Source organism: Octopus sinensis, linkage group LG15, assembly GCF_006345805.1.
Source record: "Octopus sinensis linkage group LG15, ASM634580v1, whole genome shotgun sequence".
Lineage (NCBI taxonomy): Eukaryota > Metazoa > Mollusca > Cephalopoda > Octopoda > Octopodidae > Octopus > Octopus sinensis.
The window spans coordinates 34,143,758-34,163,899 of record NC_043011.1 but is presented as its reverse complement, the minus strand read 5'-3'; the positions used below and the strand labels follow the sequence as shown (position 1 = coordinate 34,163,899).

The following is a 20,142-nucleotide window of genomic DNA, read 5'->3' as shown; positions in this document are numbered from 1 at the left end:
TACATACATACATACATACATACATACATACATACATACATACAGACAGACAGACAGACAGACACACACACACACACACATATAAGCCTCAGGTTCAGACAGTTTTTTGTCATTCAAACTCATCTGGCTTTTGCTGATTCACCGTGTGCGTGCTCATGTTTATGTAATACTTAGTTCTTGCATATAGCCTACCATCGTTTTCCCAACCTATACAGAGATCGACTTTCCTGTTGACTGGAAACAGGATTCGAACTCAGAATACTTTAAACAGAGAGAACACAACCTGCAAAGTATCTTGTCCATCGATCTACCATTCCAAATATTTAAGTCTTTGATGTATTTCACTTCCATTCACATAGAATATCGAATATACATTGCACACATACATATTTTGTATATTCATCCACACACACACACAGCGTTGCCCGGGTGTTATGACCTACAGTGACATTATATTATCTGTTCTTTTCCTATAGGCAGAATCGGCACACAAGGAGTATGAAGACAACCATTCTTTATAAACGTGTTTTTCGGTCATTTTCTGATGAAAAACGCTGCAGTTTCTCTCTACCAAATTCAGTCACAAGTCTTTGGTTGGCCTAGGGCTATAGTAGAGAGGGACTGAACGTGGAACCATGTGGTTGGGAAGCAAACTTCTCAACCACACAGTCATTTTTGCACCAAATGCACGCATGCCTGTGTTGCCTCCCTTAGCTAAAAGCCTCAAAATTATGCGACTCGACCTCATTTTCGAGGTTATTTTTGTAGTAAAAAAAAAGAGTTATTGTATAGTTTATTTGGTAGTCAAAAGATTACCGAATCTTTTGATACTTCACACGTCAAAATCGGCAACATAGGTACACACACACACACACACATATAAGCCTCAGGTTCAGACAGTTTTTTGTCATTCAAACTCATCTGGCTTTTGCTGATTCACCGTGTGCGTGCTCATGTTTATGTAATACTTAGTTCTTGCATATAGCCTACCATCGTTTTCCCAACCTATACAGAGATCGACTTTCCTGTTGACTGGAAACAGGATTCGAACTCAGAATACTTTAAACAGAGAGAACACAACCTGCAAAGTATCTTGTCCATCGATCTACCATTCCAAATATTTAAGTCTTTGATGTATTTCACTTCCATTCACATAGAATATCGAATATACATTGCACACATACATATTTTGTATATCCACACACACACACATTAGCGTTGCCCGGGTGTTATGACCTACAGTGACATTATATTATCTGTTCTTTTCCTATAGGCAGAATCGGCACACAAGGAGTATGAAGACAACCATTCTTTATAAACGTGTTTTTCGGTCATTTTCTGATGAAAAACGCTGCAGTTTCTCTCTACCAAATTCAGTCACAAGTCTTTGGTTGGCCTAGGGCTATAGTAGAGAGGGACTGAACGTGGAACCATGTGGTTGGGAAGCAAACTTCTCAACCACACAGTCATTTTTGCACCAAATGCACGCATGCCTGTGTTGCCTCCCTTAGCTAAAGGCCTCAAAATTATGCGACTCGACCTCATTTTCGAGGTTATTTTTGTAGTAAAAAAAAAGAGTTATTGTATAGTTTATTTGGTAGTCAAAAGATTACCGAATCTTTTGATACTTCACACGTCAAAATCGGCAACATAGGTACACACACACACACACTCATTCTTGTTGTAAATGCTTCAAGATAAATTTATAAAGGAACATCACATGTCTCTAAACCTCTAAGGTCTGAAGTGGCTGAGTTAAAAAAAGATTAATCAATAATTGTAGTAGGCGTTGAGGTTTGCCGTTAAGTTATTGTTGAAGCGACTGTCTGAAGTAGTTTCGAATTCTCAGTTAATTTCCTCCAGTTAATGTCACTTTATTTAACTTCTTTATAAACACGCGCGCGCGCGCACACACACACACAACTCGTGTTCCCTAAACAAATTCAAGGTGGAATATTGTGCTGAAAAATAAAAATATAGATATATGGAAATAAATAATTATCATAAATATTGATTGCTAACATTGGCACAAGGTCACACATTTTCTAGGGCAAAGAGTATATAGAAGTATTGATCTGGTCCAACAGTTGTCAAGTACCTCTAATATCATCAAAAGTCAACCTCGATGAGATTTGAACCGAAAACCTAAAGGGACGTAACTCCTTGTACTATAAAGACAAAAATTACATTTCTTTGATGAGAATTGTCGGGAAAAACCTCATTAAACGCGCTGGACTAGTTGTTTTACTGCACCTGTAACTCTAAACTTTACCTGTCAATGTACCTATATTGTAGTATTTATTTGAAGAAATCCGATGTGTTCAATGACAAATAACGAAGTCATTGAAACAACTTTCATGCATACATGTATGTATGTGTCTATCTTATTGAAGTCAGACGGAAAGTGAATTTTATATTAATGAAATAAATGTAAATATAAGTCGAGAGTTAAGTCCAGTGTCGGTGCTGACTGAGCAGATAGCTGGACTGTCTATGATCAAAGACAGTCCAGCTATGACTATCATGTCATATTTTGTTCTAGACCTAGTGCACCTCGAGCTACATGGGCTCGTGTGTGTCTTTTTTTTGTTTTTGTTTTTATAAGACAACAAGATATAACTTGGCTGCTATTTCTAGTCGATCGAATGGCCACATCGGAACTCCTTGTCGTTCGGCTTGTGGTCAATCCTAAATTTGCAAGTCCGATGACCAAAGTCCTTACAACCGAGACCATTTCCCACATTAAAGATTATTAAGTCTTGAATAATCCAGTGTCATTTCCCCCAACCCTTTCAAAGCAGCAATGAAATGTAGTGATATGAACGAGGAGATTTTACTACCATCCGTTCTAGCATCCTAGAACAAGCATGGGTAACTTTTTTCCCCGAAGCGAGCCGCATGAGATACGACTCATCATTACGCCAGTCGTACCTCTAAAAATAAAATCGAAGACAATAAATATTTCGTTATGCGTGCTATTCAGAAAGTCCTCCGGGCCGTAGGGTGACCATGACTAATCTAGAATGACGATATAGATTGAATAAACTGACTCGTTGGGAGAAATGGTTTACGAAAGTGCGGCTTTTAAATCTCACAGCCGTTACGCCCACTTTACCCAGAATTCCATTTTCAGTCTAGAATCTGTGATAAGGCTTCTTGGTTCGAAGAAGGAAAAAAAGCTGCTTTCACACACACATATCATACATATATTATATTATATACACACATAACAAATATTTACATAGATATATGTATGTATTTATTTACTGCAGGAGTGTTATTTGCAACCACAACAAGAAAAAGAAGCTGAATAACTGTAGAATAATGCCAACGTAAGGGGGGTACCTTTGAAAGAAAACCTGTTTTTCTCTTATAGTGTTTGTGACCCTGTCATGCTCTTCTGGGGGGTGTTTATTATTGGCAGCAGTCTTTGAAACAATTGCCCCCTCATCCACAAAAAGTCAACAGCTAAAATATCGTTGATACTAATTGAAGGCTTTTGTTTTGTGTGTAGGCACCTCAGAATTAGTATAAATTCCAGATAACTATCTTTTCATTTATATATTTATTTTGTCATTTTGTGTGTGATCTAAGTTTTACCATACAACCAAAAAAAAAAGAAAAGTGAAGCCAAGACATTAAAAAAAAACAAAAAAAAAACAAACTAAAAAACAGTCCGCAGCAATTCCTTGACAATTTCTTTCGTTGTCGTAATAATATATGTTACATAAATCATCGTCGTTTCATCATAGAAATCGGTAAATTTGGTAAATTGTGTGGCAGATTTTTCACCAAACGACGTAAAGAACCAAAAAACAAAAAAAAAACAAAAATTGAATTAACAAAAAGACAGCAATTCCAGTCGATACATGTACATATATATATAAATTTAAAATATATATGTATAGAAATATGATACTTTAAATCACTTTGGCATTAGGATATCTCTTGTGTCAAAAATTTTATCACAATGAAAACATATCAAGGTAAGGAATTTTAGCCTTATTTTAATATGTGAAAATTAATATATTTTCTATTTCTGCGTGTGTATTTATGTAATTTTATTTGTAATGAGTCGTGTGTGTTTGTGTGTGTATATATATATATGTCTTCCATGTGTATATAAGTACATTATTATAATTGGTTGATCATGGTTGTGGTTTTTCATTTGCAATGCTTTGATATTCCGGCAAATAAAAGACAAGATATCTTGAATTTTACCCACGTTATTGCTAACTCTAGCATTTCAGCATAAGCGAATCCAGAAGCCATGTATTCGGCAACGCGACAGTTTTACTAATTAATAGTTAGTAATTGTACGTTATATACGCCAAAGTTGATTAAAAAAAAACAATTACAGAAATGATACAAAAAAAGAAAAACCAACTTATAAACAAGTTCTAGTATAACTATGACATTTGTACGCCGGTTGAAGCTATACTTGAGAAATCTTCTATGTGATCGCCTGACCTGCTAGATATGGCAGCCAAACCTCTCTCAAACCACACCTTACAGTTTCTGGAAAGGAACGGACGCGTCAGATGTTGTTGACTTAATAATACTTATATAAAGGACGACATGGTCACGATTAGAATGCTTTTGATTATGTCGGTTCGATCAAACATGATCTTGGGACTCAACTAGAGAGGAAACGGGAGGGAGCTGCACTGTGATAGTTCGAAATCGCAGTCAAATTCTTCATATAAAACAAAGGGGACTACACATTGGTTATTGTTAGCTATACATGATGGCAAAGAGCATGAATGTCACTTAGTCTCATATATTCTGTCTTTGCTGCGAAATCAAAAGTAAAACTGACTCAAATTTCTAGTGAGGCGAATATGCGTTTCGTTTTCTGATTCTAGCCATTATTTTCCCTTCTCGTCAATGAATAATGCTTTGAGAAATGTATGAATGTCATCTAATCACCTTCCCCTCCTTACTCTGTAAAATGATGCATTGTACTTGCGAGAGAGGTTCATCGACGTTGTCGTCGTAGTCATCGTTTCATGACATGATCGAAGCGATTGATTAATTAAATACCAGGCAATATTTTAGTCCACTTCGGGATCCGAGTTCAAATCCCACGGGAGGAATTGAATTTTGCCTTTGAAGCATTTGGAATGAGTCAGGATGACTTGCTAAAATGAATAGCAGACATGTATTGACGCCGATTTCAATCGGTAATACACTTCATCCTCTGTCACACCTTAGAGGTTTGTGACCTTGTTGTGCCAATGTGAAAAAAAATTGTCATCACCACCATCATCATTTTGTTTAACCCCAGTTTAGCCCTGATGACGAAATAAACCTGTGATCATATAAGCATTCCTGTTCGTCTTTTATTCAGACACATTATAACCGGTTGGATAGAGATGGGAGGGAAATTTGGTTGTTTCTAGTTAGTCATGCGATCGCGTACACCTTCCCCACTTTTTGGACAAACATCAGTTCCTCCTACACACATTCTCTGAACCGTTTCATACATTTGTGATTATGATTGTTGCTATTTTGTAGCAATAATCAAGCATATCCTTGAAGATAGCTATGGAGAAAAGTGGAGTTAGAAGCCTGTAGCCTTCGGCAAAGAATTCTTGTTGCATATTATTGTATTTACTTTCGAAACTCCGAGACTTGCTCATTTCTAAGGAAACAAAAATCACTCTAACGCATTCTATCTTCTAATCACTAATTGGATATCTTTTCTGTGACCTTCAGAATGCTACAACATAATATGTTACTCCCCACTTAATCCCATCGATTTGTTGGATCAATATCGTTTCATTTTATGATTGCAGTTTTGTTTCCTCGCTTTCTCTCTCTTATTGCTGTGTGTGTGTGTTTGTGTATGTGTGTTCTACCTATTTTCAATAGACCTTATCAAGCCAGAGGAGTTATTTTGTCGTCCTCGAACAAGAGACCGTATCGTTTAAGACCCACTAGTTAGCTCCGACTATTGTCAAAGCGTTCCACTCATAACCTTCCTAGCTTATTTTCACGGAGTGTATTTAGGGCTTCCTTCTACAATGTGTTTATTCCATTTTATTTTTTTAAGATGGTAATGTGTGGTTTGTAGGGGATTTGGCTGTTATTTCTAACTATTAGAACGACTACATAGAGGCTCCATCATTGGTTCGTGAAGTTCACAAATTGTTACGAGCAGAGATACAACCGAAATAAGTCGTCAACTCACAGACATACACTACCACAAATTGTGTCAGAACGAAGAACTCTTTACAAATTCGCTCGTTTCGCTAGAAACAGCAACGAGATTTCGTTCGCATCACACCTCACCGGCTCCTAAGCTTCTAAGAAAGAAAGGACTTGCTGCGTAAAGTCTTCCGAGATGCATTATGTTTGTTTGGCGGGTGTGTGTGTGTGAGGGAACTTGATATTAACCACTGGAATTGCATAAAGCTACTAAACCAGCTGATTTTGGGTTAAAGCAACATCAGTAAAGGCGGAAAATGTGTAGGCTAGTGACACGGGAAGTTAAGATTTTAATGCATTTTCGGACAACTTTTGCAGTAAAGTATTCGTAAGTGAAATGCCTATATAACGGTAATCGAAACCCAATGACATATTTATTGCGCTTTTGCTATCGTGTGGTAGATCTGTAAATCTGTATGATGGTAGAAATGGTTTTTCGGTTATAGATATCTTTGTGAGCGTTGATTCTGTAATGTATATTGATTTCCCGCGCATTTCATACACTTACGTAATTTCGGGTGTGCTCAGATCAGCTGTGAGTTTTCTTTTTAAGAATAATAATAATCCTTTCTACTCTAGTGACACAAGATCTGAAATTTTTTCGAGGTAGGGGGCCTAGTCAATTACTTCGACCACAGTACTCAACCGGTACTTATTTTATCGGCCCTGAAAAGATGAAAGGCAAAGCCAACCTCAGCGGAATTTGAACTTAGAACGTAAAGACGGATGAAATGCCACTGAGCATTTTACCCGGCGTGCCAGCAGTTCTGCCTGTTCGCCACTCTAGACGATAATGATGATCTTCCTTACTATAGGCAGAAGGCCTGCAAATTGGGGGAGGAGGAGGGATCTAGTCGATTACATCGATCCCAATGCTCAGCTGATTGGATGAAATGTAAAGTCGACTTAAGCGGGTTTGAACCTAGAATGTAGTCGATGCTGCGTGTCATTTTGTCCGATACTACAATAGGATTTTGGTGATCTGTCTGTCTGTCTGTCTATCTATCTATCTATCTATCTATCTATCTATCTATCTATCTATCTATCTATCTATCTATCTATCTATCTATCTACCTATTTACCTACCTACCTACCTACTTACATACATACATATAATACACACACCCACACACACCAGAGTAAGCACATAAATGCGAAACAAGGTGGAGAAAATAGTACTCGAATACCGGAGGTAGAGTAATATGCTTTATTAAAAAACAAGCAAAAATATCACAAAAACTGTTACTCAGAGTTTATGTCCCGTTAGTCGGACAGTTTTGATTCGAAACAAAACTGTCCGACGAACGGGACATAAACTCTGAGTAACAATTTATATATATATATGTATATATATATATATATATATATATATATATATATATATATATATATATATTCGTTGATTCTATTTAATCAAGAACTTGATATTTAATTGCTATTTATGATATGAACCCGGAAGTTTGAAAGACTAAATGGAATTCCTCTTGTATTTCAACACGTAACGGATAAGGGACGTAGCTAAATAATGCAAAGCTTTTTGCACGCCAATCCAACGATTCTGCCACCCACCGCCTAATAATAATAATAAATGTATTATTGTATTGATATCGCGAACAAGGTCCTTCTGCTGCCAACTAAATAGAAAGATCGTGATGGAAAAATGGGGTCACATGTAAGATGGGGTCACATTCCAAGACACGAAGCTTAAAAGGTTTAATTTAGACGGCATTATAATGTCATACGCCTATCAACTTGAAAAATCCCCCCCCACACACACACACACGTGTGTACGTACATACACACACCTATATCCACCCATTTGAATATACGTATAAAAAAATGTACGCGGGTCTATCTATCTATTTATTTATCTATCTGTGTGTGTGTGTGTGTGTGTGTGTGTATGTATGTGAAATACGAATGATGTCTGTGATTTTGAATAATGATATTAAATGTTCTATTCTAGGCCGTAGCTCACCTTATTTATAAATGTAAAATTTATTATCGATCTGTAGGTGGCATTAATTATATTCGCTGCTCACTGGGCCTATTGTGGTCTGTGTATGTATGTGTGTACGTATGTAACAAGTGAAGAATCGAGTTTTACACTCACACACATGAATATATGCTTCTGTGTATGTGTATATACTGTTGTGTCTGGGGGGAGTCATATATATATATATATATATATATATATATATATATATATATATACATACTAAGTAATTAAGGGTTTAGCAACGATTTGCCTCACCACACACCGAATTTAGAAATAGCAGTCAAAGAGTTATGGCTATTCTTTTTACTTAAAAGGGAGATCCCAGTAAAACCATATATATATATATATATAATTATTCAAATTGGACGATTATACACAGATATGTAATTCAAATAATTATATACGAAGGAGAACTGGCATACATAATGTGTATTACGTATGCTCTTTGTAATTATTTGTATTCCGAATATTTTAAAGTATTTTATTCCCCGCTGTTTTTTTTGTTTTTACATTCCTCACCTGATTTATTAATGTAAAATGTATTTATTATCGATTTGTGAATAGCATTAATTATATTCGCAGCTCTCTTTTCTGTGTGTGTGTGTATGTCGAGTTGTATTCGTGTGTATGTATATATATATATGCATGTATATATGTAGATATGCTTGTTTATGATAAAATTGAATGCCTTATATATATGTATGCACACATCGAATACTTAATGAAGGTTACACCCTCCTTCGCATCAGGTGAGCTACACACACACACACACAAGAGAAGTGAGTTACTTCGAAGTTTCGTCTGGTAAATATTTTTTTACTTTGAGAAACCTCGAAATACATCCCTTAAAGAAAAACTCTCTTCTCGCGCCGAGTTTTATACTATTATATATATAAGTATGCATGTGTGTATATGTACGTGCGTATGTACGATTGCATATTGTGTGCGCGCGCGCGAGTTGTAGTCAGCTGCTTCTTGTGGTAGGCTTAGGATTTTGAACAAAGAGTTGGGTGGTGGGAAATTTAACTGATCGATAGAGGTCTTGTATGTATTGAGTGGTTTCTTCACTCTAATGCCGTGTGATCGTTCACCTTTTACAGCTGAGATGTAACACACACACACACACACACACAAGTATGCACACACATACACACAAACATGTAAATTGCCAGTTTGAGATAGATATATTATGCTAATCTTTACCTTTTCTTCTTATGTAAGTTATTTAACGAGTGTAATATCAATAAATAATAGGACACATTAGTCTCTTCACATCACCCTTAGTAAATCTCCCTCGGTTTTTCTCGTCTTTTAATGCGGGCTGGTGACGGAATAAAATAACTATTAAACGACACTAATTGCTGCTGTTTTGTTCATTCTCAGATTGATTCTGATGGTGCAGATACCTATGACCAAAATAACCTGGGGTTAAACAGCTTCCATCACTACAGTTTTGTGTGGAACCTCTTCGTAATAATTCGATTTACTAGAAAAATGAGCCAGTGTTTTTTTTTTTTTTTTTTCAAAGAGTGTAAGGGGGTGATTTGAGGTAGATTTGGCTACTGGTCCTGCCTGGTTTAATGTTTTCTAAAGGGGTTCCTTCTTGTCCAGAAACGAGACGAATTGTTGGTTATGGTTGTGGTCTGTAGTAACACACACATACCAAAATTTTAAGATCTATGTTAGAAAATATCAGTTCTTAATGTGGTTTTTGTGTAAAAAATAAATAAATAAATAAATAAATGGCCCTCACTCCCTAAATATCTAACTCACTCTTAATTATTATTTTCCCATTGCGCATATAGAGGTTAGTTACATGTGTTAAGTAGATTTAAAATATTCGCTCACCGATTTAATCATTGTATGTGCACATACATACATACATCATACATACGTATACGAACATACATATGTATGTGTACACATACGTATATTTGTATTTGTACAATCACCTTTCTTATGTGTGTTTTGTGTCCTCCAATGGAAACCAGCATTGCTGGGTCACACGATTCAAAAACATCTGGTCGCAGTATAATTAAAGGTGAATCTTGACGTTTCTAATTCTTATCTATCTCTGTCAGGTACTAATTAACATTATATATTTCCTCTCATTCTTTTCTCCTTTTCATTCATTCGAAGAATATTTAAAATTAAACAACGGAAAACAATAAAATGTTGGCACTTTGTTTCATTGATTTACATGGAACTAAACGGCCGTCACCACTGCAATCTTAGTGTTACCTACGAATATAATTCCACTTGGTCGTTAGACTTGCTAGAAATAACAGACAAATCTCCATCGAGCCTGTCTTTGTGTTCCTATGTACAATGTGGATGCTGGTTGAGAGGAGGGGACTCTTATTTGAATCTATTCTAAGTATTGCATATTTGTGAATTTGGCTTCATGCTTGGCTAGGAGGTAAATTTTTCAGGAAATCTTGCTTGCAATAGAGTAGTGGTTTCCTGTCTTTGGAGGGAAAGTATTGGTCATTTGAAAACCAATGCCTTGAAAACTGACATGCAAATTATCGGTCCCTTATGAGCCTTAACAAGGTTTTCAGTGTGCACCACTCACCCACTCCATTGAGAGTGGATTTGTAATTTACTACATCTCTATGTCAATTTTTTTTTTGTTTGCCTGATGCAATATAGTAATGCTTTTTCATGATTTGGCTGAATCATTAGAGAATTGGACAAAAATGCTTTGCAGTATTTGTTCTGATTCGTTACATTCTGAGTTCAAATCCTGCTGAGGTCAGTTTTGCTTTTCATCCCTCCAGGGCTATGAAATGACACATCAGTCAAGCACAGGATTTGTTGATACAGATTAACACCCTTTCCCTCAAAATTGTGGGCCCTTGTGCCTGCAGAAACCATTTCTTTTTCTTCTTTTGTATTGTTCTGCAGAAGGGTGGAATAGGTGGAGTGTCAGAGAAAATGTCTTCACAAAACTGTATTTGTTTTGATTCCCTATGTTCTGAATTCTAATCCTGTTACGTTCACCTTTGTCATTCATTCTCCTAAAGTTGATAACTCTAACAGGCATGTACTGATGGTTGATATCATCAACTGTTCCCTCCCTCTGAATCTCAAACCTTTGTGCTGATATAAAGTATCTCATTGGTTGGTGATGGATTAGCAGAATCATTGGAGCATCAGACTAAACAGCTTGCAGTATTTATTCTGGTTCTTTATGTTTTGAGTTCAAATCCTGTCAAGGTCAACTTTGCTCTTCATCCTCTCAGGACTCATAAAATAAAGTACTAGTCCAGTACTGTGTTTGATTTAATCAACTAAACCCTCTCCCCTCTAAATATCTGGTTTTTATGCTTATGTAGAAAATTATTATTTAGTTTTGTCTTCTTTACATTCTGAGTTCCAGTTACATGAAGGTCATAATTGTCTTTTATTCTTCAGGATGTCAATAAAATAAGCAACAGTTAATTATTGGTGAGATGGCAGAATGGTTAGTACATTGGATAAAATGCATAGCAGCGTTTCTTCTGAATTCAAATCCTGCCAAGGTCAACTTTGTCTTTCATCCCTTCAGGGTTGATATAGTAAAAGTTCAGTCAAGAACTGGGATCAGTGTAATCAACATGCCTGCCTTGAACCTTGCAATGAACTGGCATCCCATTCAAGAGTAAAGGGGGTTATCTCAATCACTTATCTACCATGGAAATTGGGTAACCAACCTTATGAATCCTGGAGCTCAAGGTGTTAAAAGAAAAATTACTGTAGTTGACATAATCACCTACCTGTACTTTCTTTCCAAAATCTATAGACTTGTTTCTGCGTTAGAAATTGTAAGTCCTGCCAAGGTAGTTCTTTGTTTTGCATTCCTCCAGTGCAAATTATGAAAAGCACCAGTCAAGTAGTGGGGGCACTTTAATCCACTACTTCTTGCCACTAGCTCGTGACCTTGTTTCTATGTTAGAAATCCCTAATCCCACTAAGGTCAACTTTGCCTTAATCAATAAAATAAAGTACCTGTTGAAGACTGCGGTCAATACAATCATCTGTACCTTGATTCTAACATTTCTGGCCTTGTTTCTATTACTACTACTACTACTACTACTAATGATAATAGTGGTTTCAAATTTTGCCACAAGAGCGGTCATTTTGGGGGACGGGATGAGTCGATTAAATTGACCCCAGTGTTCAACTGGTACTTATTTTACTGACCCCCCCAAAAGGATGAGAGGTAAAATTGACCTTGGCGGAATTTGAATTCCGGGTGCAGCGACAGGTGAAATACCGCTAAGCATTTTGCCTGGCGTGCTAACGATTCTGCCAGCTTGCTACCTCACCACCACCACCACCACCACCACTACTACTACTAATAATAATAATGGTTTCAAATTTTGGCACAAGGCCAGCAAATTTGGGGGAAGAGGTAAGTCAATTACATTGACCCCCAATGCTCAACTGGTACTTATTCTATTGACTCAGAAAGGATGAAAGGCAAAGTTGACCTCGACAGAATAATAATAATACTAATTCTTTCTAATTTTGGTACAAGGCTAGCAAATTTTGCATTGACATCAGTACTTGACTGATATTCTGTTTTATCGAACCCCTGAAGGGATGAACGGCAACATCGACCTTGGTGGGATTTGAACTCAAAGTGTAAAGAGCCCTGGAGAAATGTTGCTAAGCATTTTGCCCAACATACTAACAATTCTGCTAGCTTGTTGCTTTATAATAATAATAATAATAATAATGATGATAGGTGCAGGAGTGGCTGTGTGGTAAGTAGCTTGTTTACCAACCACATGGTTCTGGGTTCAGTTCCACTGTGTGGCACCTTGGGCAAGTGTCTTCTACTATAGCCTCGGGCCGACCAAAGCCTTGTGAGTGGATTTGGTAGACGGAAACTGAAAGAAGCCCATCGTATATGTGTATATATATGCGTTTGTGTGTTTGTGTTTGGCCCTCCAGCATCGCTTGACAACTGATGCTGGTGTGATTACATCCCCGTAACTTATCGGTTCGGCAAAAGAGACCGATAGAATAAGTACTGGGTTTACAAAAGAATAAGTTCCGGGGTCGATTTGCTCGATTAAAGGCGGTGCTCCAGCATTGCTGCAGTCAAATGACTGAAACAAGTAAAAGAGTAAAGAGTAATCATTATTATTATTGCTTGCAAAGTGGTGAGCTGACAGAATCCTTAGTATGATGGATGAAATGTTTAATGGCATTGAGTTCACAAATGTTTAATGGCGTTGATTTCACATTCTGTTAATGTTGACCTTGCTTTTCATCCTTTTGGGGTTGATAAAAAATAAGCACTAGTTGAGCATTGGGGGTTGATGTAATCGACTAGCCACCTCACCAAAAATTTCAGGCCTTGTTCCTATTGTAGAAAAGGTTATTATTATTGCTTCAGTGTTGGAGATTATTGGAACTCTAGAATACCAAAATAAATATTTTATTGTTCAATAACTCAAATAAGTTGCTTTCCTCTTCAAAATCATAATAAAGAATTCTTTATGGGAATTGGGGGGTTAGATGAGTAGGGGTTAATGGAATGATTTTTACTTTCTTTTACATTGCTTACTCCCTAACCACATGGTTTCTGGTTAAGTCCCACTGAGTGACATCTTGCGCAAGTGTCTTCTTCTATTGTCCTGGGTCAACCAAAGCCTTGTGAGCGGATTTCTTATATGGAAACTGGAAGAAGCTTGGTATATGTGTGTGTGTCTCCTTGTCTTGATATTGTGTGGTTGTTGTAAATGATTGTTATTCATTACTGATATTCTGCATAAACATGTCTGACCCGAGGGGAAATATTACCTTACTTGGAAACAGGTAAGGGTTGGCAGCAGGAAGAGCATCCAGTTGTAGAAAATCTGCATCAATAAACTCCATCTAACTCATGCAAGCAAGGAAAAGTAGATGTTAAAATGATGATGATACTCATAAAAGAAGGGCAGGACTTCTATGGCTGACAGGGCAGGGCCTCAAAGACATGTGAGGCAGGGTGTCTAGGACTGATAGGAAAGAGAAAATCTTATCCTTTGAGCTGATATCTGATTTGAATGCTTGCAAAGATTGAACTCTGTTAAAGTTACCCAAGGGCCATGTGTTAGTGTTTAGCTGGGTACTGGGCTGGATGATGGATTAAGCTTAACACCCCAAAAGTAAGAACTGTTCTGTTACCAGGCTTTCACACACATTTTGTCTACTGTATTTCATTTACAAGGCTTTAGCTGATCCAAGGTTATGATAGAAGAGACTTGCTCAAGGTGCCACATGTTGGGAGGGAACTCCAAATCATGTAACTGTGAAATGAATTCCTTAATGATACCACCATGCTTGCACCCTTATACCAGGAAAGACATGAACATCACAGCATATCTTTTATCTTTTACTTGTTTCTTTCGGTTGACTAAGGCCATGCTGTGGCATGAGTTTATAAAGGGTTTAATCAAACAAACTGACCTCAGTACTTATTTTGAAGTTTGGTACGTATTATGTCATTCTCTTTTGCTGAACCACTAAGTTGTAAGGATGTTACCAAACTAACACCATCTGTCAAGCAGTGGTGGGATACCAAGATACACACACACACACACACAACAGGCTTCCACATAGTTTCCATCTACCATATTCACTCACAAGACATTGGTCGGTCCAGGACTAAAGCAAAAGACATTTGCTCAAGGATCCGTACAGTGGACTGAACCTGAAACCACATAGTTGCAAAGTAAGTTCTTAACCACACAGCCATGTCTGTGTCTAGGAGATAAATCTTTGATCAATAAAGTCTGCAATGCAAAGGCTGCAGCTATCTCACTTTCTCTGCTAAAGCTATTGGGAAAGGCATGAATAATATAGCTTCTGTTTCTCATGCCTTGTTTTTCTTTCTTCACTTCTGGTTTCATTCCTGGTGCCTGTTAGATATAAATATGAGACTTCTTATCTATATGAAAATTATTATTACGAACTTGTAGAACAAACAGGAAATCCTTTGTTTCAAGTTTTGTAACTCTGCTCCTAATATCCAGTTTTGTCGTATGTTGCAACCATCCTAGTTGGTGGTTCGTATTTTTGATATTTGGGCGACTGCAACTCCTAACAGAAAGCTGTCATCATCATTTTCATTATGAGCCAGTGAGTGAGCCTCTTCGCAGTTGCTCAGCTTGCTAGAAATAACAGTGAATTTCTCTCAAACCACATCCTACTGTTTCAGAAGATGAAAAGACATGTTAGGGTAGTGAATGTTTATTTCATTTTTTCCTTTATCAGAAGTGATTTCTGATATGATCATGTGGATGGCTGCAAGAGCATTCCATTAAAAAGACTAAAAAAACAAAACAAAATGTTTCTGGTGTTCTGACTGACTACAGTTGGAATAAATTTTCATGTCACTTTGATATTTGTGTTTTTAACACTGCATGTCCTTAGGTCTGCCAATGGTGTATAAACATTGAATATGATATCTAGATAGCTATTTTCATTTGTGGTATTAGGTGTGGCCTATATCCTGAATTTGAGTCCCACTGCTGTTTACTTTGATTTTGAATCCTTCAAGGTCTACAAAATAAAGTACCAGTGAAGTACCATGATTGATATAATTGACTGTACTCTGCAGCATAGGTTTGTGTGGAATTGTTCCATCATTATGTCTAAGGAGCTTGCTTTGTAACCACTTAGTTTTGGTTCAGTTCCACTGTGCAGTACCTTGGCCAAGTGTCTTCTACTATAGCCCTGGGCTAACCAAAGCCTTATAGACACTGAAAGAAGTCTACTGTATGTATATAATGTGTGTGTGTGTGTGTGTGTGTGTGTGCATGTCTGTTTGTCTTGTCAATGTGTAATTGTTATAAATGAATATCATTTATTTCCAATATTTTGCAAAAACATATGTGACCATGGGGAAATATTATCTTGCTTGGAAACATGTAAGGATCGGCAATATTAAGAGCAACCAGCCCTTCCTCAATGAGCTCTATCTGACCCATACTTGTGTGGAAAAGTGGACATTATGATGATGTAATGACAGAAGGTCATGGATTTTGACAGGAAGAGAGAAATAGGAGTTAGTTGCTTTGATTCCTTCAAGAAACGTGGCTAGCATGTACTTCATTAACCTTAGCAGGAATTAAGCTCAAAACGTAAGGGAACATTACTCGCTATCAAAAGTCAGTTTGTCCAATGCTCTACCAATTCTACCAGCCACTGCTTTCTACAGACAGTAGTCACTATGTAATGATAATCACCATATTTGCTGGCATAAAAGATGCCTGAGCATAATTATTAGATGCACCTCTATTTCAGCATTGAGCATTCAGGGGATAAAAAAAAAAAAGGTTTAACATTTAATCCATTCACATCTGTCCCAAATATTCTAATTGCTTTATGTTCAAACTGGCCAGATGTGAACCCTTACACCTTATCTTACATCATTCTGAAATTTTTTTACATCATTGAAATCTAGAAGCTACAAGATAATGAAGGAATAAGTCAAAACAACAACTAAGCATTACATTTGACTAATTATTACATCATTCAGATTATTACACAAGCTAAATGCTAAAGAGTTAAAGCATGTAATACTTAAAGCAACTTCACATAGATAAAACCTTGATAAAACATATACATCTTGGGCAAGTGTCTGCTGCTATAGCCCCGGGCCGACCAATGCCTTGTGAGTGGATTTGGTAGACGGAAACTGAAAGAAGCCTGTCGTATATATGTATATATATATATGTATGTATGTGTGTGTGTGTTTGTGTGTCTGTGTTTGTCCCCCTAGCATTGCTTGACAACCGATGCTGGTGTGTTTACGTCCCCGTCACTTAGCGGTTCAGCAAAAGAGACTGATAGAATAAGTACTGGGCTTACAAGGAATAAGTCCCGGGGTCAATTTGCTTGACTAAAGGCGGTGCTCCAACATGGCCGCAGTCAAATGACTGAAACAAGTAAAAGAGTAAAAGAGAGTAAAGAGTATCTTAGATATTTTTTGGACAGAAAGTGTGTCATATATGCCATCTAATATAGTATATGAAATATTCTAAGAGAGAAGTTTATAATATTTCAATTTTAATTTTGATAAGTTAAGTATTTAGGTTTGTTATGGTAATATTATGTTACTGCAAACAGGGTACAAAAACATGTTTCAATTCTACTCCCATTCACGCATCTCTCATATAAACATACACATACTCTCACATACATATATATATACACTCACATACATATATACACACACTCTCACATATATGCACACTTTCACATATAACATACCTTCTCACATATAACGTACCCTCTCAAACACATATACACTCTCTCTCACACATGTACACTCTCTCTCTCACATACACATATACATACTCCCTCACGTGCACATATACACACCCTCTTGATTCACACATATGCACCCTCTTGCATACATATACACACTCTCTTGATACATATGCACCCTCTTGCATATATATATATATACACACACACACTCTTGGTACATATGCACCCTCTCACATACATATACACACTCTTGATACACACATATGCACCCTCTCACATACACATTACACACCCTCTCGCACATATAGACACCCTCTTGCATACATATATACACACCCTCTTGCATACACATACACACCCTTTCTCATACACATACTCTCTCTTATATATACATATACACACTTTCATATACACACACACACACCCACTTGCATACACACATACCCTCTCATACACATACATACACACCCTCTTGCATACATACATAGTCATCTCATATATTCACACACACACTGTCTCACGCACACACATACCACCCTCTCATATACATGCATGCATACTCACATATACATACACACACACACCCTCTCACATACATATATACACACCCTCTCACATATATATATAGATACACCCTTTCATGTACATATATACACCTTTCACATACACATATACACACCCTCTCACATATACACATACACCCTCTCACACATATACACACCCTTTCACATACACATATACATTCCCTCTCGCATACACATATGCACTCCTTGTCACATACGCATATACACTCCATCACATACATATATACTCCCTGTCACATACATGTACACACCATGTCACATACATATGCACACCCTGTCACATATATGCACACACCCTGTCATACTATGCACACCCTCTCACATATACATGCACACCCTCTCACATATACGCACCCTCTCACATATACACGCCCTCTCACATATACATGCACACCCTCTCACATATACATACACACCCTCTCACATATACATATACACCCTCTCACATATACATACACACCCTTTCACATATGCATGCACACCCTTTCACATATACATGCACACCCTTTCACATATACACACCTCATATACACACCCTCTCACATATACATACACACCCTCTCACATATACATACACACCCTTTCACATATGCATGCACACCCTCTCACATATACATGCACACCCTTTCACATATACATGCACACCTTCTCACATATACACACCCTCTCACATGCACATATACACACCTTTCACACATATACACACCCTCTCACATACACACACCATTTCACTTACAATCCATTGTAATATGAGTGTTTTCTATATATTTCTTTTCTTTTAAAATTATATGCATTAACTGAACGACTTAAATTTTAATGCAAATGGCATTTGGGTATTTGGCAAGCAGTATTTGCTGTTTGAGTCTCACATCGCATGAGTGGGTCTGTATTTCTCTTTCTGCCTCAAAATTTTAAATTTCTTTCATGATTTAGCTTGAAGACAAAGAGGAGCGCCTGTGACTCTTTTCGTGTTGCCCCCCAAAGACCAACGGGCAGGAGGGTGGTTGGAGAAGGTATTCCCAAACTAGGGACCTGGTCTGAATGTTAGTAACTGATCAGTCTCTGCTAACAGTACCCCAGGACTGAGCAGTGGTGTTAATAGGCAAGGTGGGAGGTGAGTGGAGTAAATAGTATTAGCGTCTAATGTCCTTTATCTCGTATTTGATTCAGTCATTGGACTGTGGCCATGCTGGGGCACCACTTTGAAAGGGTTTAGTCAGATTAATTGGACCCAGTACTTATTTTTTAAAAAAGTTTGTTCTTTATTCTGTCAGTCATTTTTGCTGAACTGCTTAGTTATAGGGATGTTTACACACCAACATTGGTTGTCAAGCAGTTGGGGGAGAGTTGACAAACACACACAAACATACATACATATATATATATATATATGTGTATATATATATATATATGTGTGTGTGTGTGTGTATATATAGACATAGGTGTGGCTGTGTGGTAAGAAGCTTGCTTCCCAACCACATGGTTCCAGGTTCAGTCCTACTCCATGGCACTTTGGCCAAGTGTCTTCTACTATAGCCTTGGGCTGACTAAAACCTTATGAGTGGATTTGGTAGCTGGAAACTGAAAGAAGCTTGTCATATATATATATAGGGTGGCCTGAAAGTAGGTCTACAGTTATCACGTAGGCACTTTAAATTTCTTTTAAAACATTTTATTACATTTAAATTTCTATCTTATTATTAACTAAATTAGCATAGAATAATGGTTTCATATCTTTTTATAATTAAGATCTAAATTGTTAATATATGAATGCGAAAGAGATAGTTGAATAATTGTAAACCTACTTTTGGGCCACCCTGTATATATATATATATGTGGAGTGCTAAGAGCACTATCCGAGTGTGATTGTTGCTAGAGCAGCTAACTGGCTTCTGTGCTGGTGGCATGTAAAAGGCACCATTTGAGTGTGATCATTACCAGCGTTGCCTTATTGGCACTTGTGCTGGTGGCATGTGAAAAAAAAAACATTCAAGCGAGGTTGTTGCCGGTACCGCTGGACTGGCTCCTGTGCAGGTGGCACGTAAAAAACACCATTTGAGCGTTGCTGTTGCTAGTACCGCCTGACTGGCTCTCATG

General features: G+C 37.3%; 1 protein-coding gene across 13 annotated transcripts in view; it reads left to right on the top strand.

Annotated features, from left to right (window-relative positions):
• Positions 1–3,122: 3,122 nt before the first annotated feature.
• LOC115219624 (intersectin-1) overlaps positions 3,123–20,142 on the top strand; it is a 424,167-nt gene continuing 407,147 nt past the window's right edge. For all 13 annotated transcript variants that reach the window (XM_036509616.1, XM_036509621.1, XM_036509620.1 and 10 more), the window contains exon 1: positions 3,123–3,986. The gene's annotated coding sequence lies outside the window, so the exon portion shown is untranslated. The remainder of the gene's footprint in view (positions 3,987–20,142) is intronic.